Below are 1,588 nucleotides of genomic sequence, written 5' to 3' on the forward strand. Positions count from 1 at the left end.
GAGCGGCTGGGGACTTTAGACCCAGAGAGGGAGAGGGGCTGTGTGGGGGCGGTGGGGGCAGGCTTGCAAGATATACCCTTTGGTTGGTTGATGATGCATAGAGGGGATATAACCATGGCAATGAAACGATATACGATAGGATGAATGTAAAACCAATGTTCTCCCATGTAAACTATCACATAATTCACTATAAAACATTAAAAAAAATTTGTTGAGCACCTACTAAGCGCCTGCAATTTACTTTGAAATGCACTTTAAAAAGTGAAATGGGAGACTGGATGAACCCCTGAAACTATTGCCCTAAGAGAATCTTTAAACCTGAAACTCAAAATAGGCCCTGAAGTCATCTTAAAACCAAAGAGCAGTAAACAATCCAGAGCTCTTTTAAGATTTATCTATATTCAGATAAAAATGACAAAGGCAATTCAAAAGATTAGATAAGAAGCTAATCATTAGGGACAATGAGTTTATGTTCCTGGGGGAGGAACAACTCAGTAAGGAGAGAGAGAAGGGTGGCACAATTTGAAGAATGTAATCAATGTCATTAAATGGCACATGTAGAAATTTGAATTGGTATATGTTTTTCTGTGTAAATTCTCAACAACAAAATAAATAAAAATTTGAAAAAGTTATTTGGAAAAAAAAAGGGCAAGGATAGAAATGTTCTCTGCATCAGAGGCTGGGATCCCACAGAAAACAAGACAAATCACCACTTTCACAGAACTCGAATTCTAAGAGGAAGAGAGACAACATCAGGATGTGAGACAGGCAGTAAGAAAACTACAAGGAAAGGAGGTAGAAGGGACATCAGAGTGCTAGTTTAGAGAGGGTGGTTGGGGAGGGCCTCTCTGAGGTTAGAATTGAGATCGGTAGCGAATTAGCAAGTGAGCTATGAAGGGAACAGCATTCTCGGCACAGGGAACAGTCAGTCAAAGACCTTGAGGGAGACAGGTGCTGGACATGGTTGAAGAACTTCAAAGAGGGCCTTGTGGCTGGCTGGAGGGAATGAGTGAGCTGCCGGGTGGGCATGGAGGTGGGGAACAGAAGAGGAGGAGAGGGAGAAGGTGGGGTCTGAGAGGGCCTTGGCCTGGTGAGGACTTTGGACTTTATTTTGTGATGGGAACCACTAGGGTGTATTTACTGAGCAAAAGGGAGACCTGATTTTTGCCTTTAAAGGATTTCTCTGCTAAAGGTCAGAAAGAGAAAGATTGCTGGGAGACTTTCTAATGGCAGGTTCCAGACAAGATCACCCCTTTATGGAAGGTTCCTGGGTATTGCAAAGAGTTCATTTTCAACTAACAGAAAGGTTCATGGTTTGAATCCATCCAGCAGCACCATGGAAGAAAAGCCTGGCAATTTACCGCCAATAATGGCCATTAAAATCCCTGTGGGGCAGAGTTCTATTCAGAAACATGTGGGACCACAAACCTGTTGCCATTGATTTGTAATCAAGCCAAATAGATTTGGCTTTGAGCTTTGTGGAAGCAAATTGCCAGGCTCTTCTTCCGCAGTTCTTCTGGATGGATATGACCCGCCAAGCTTTTGGCTAGAAGTTGAGCACAGACAGTTTGCACTGACCAAGAACCTG

The sequence above is a fragment of the Chrysochloris asiatica genome, unplaced genomic scaffold, assembly GCF_000296735.1.
Source record: "Chrysochloris asiatica unplaced genomic scaffold, ChrAsi1.0 scaffold00168, whole genome shotgun sequence".
Taxonomy (NCBI): Eukaryota; Metazoa; Chordata; class Mammalia; order Afrosoricida; family Chrysochloridae; genus Chrysochloris; species Chrysochloris asiatica.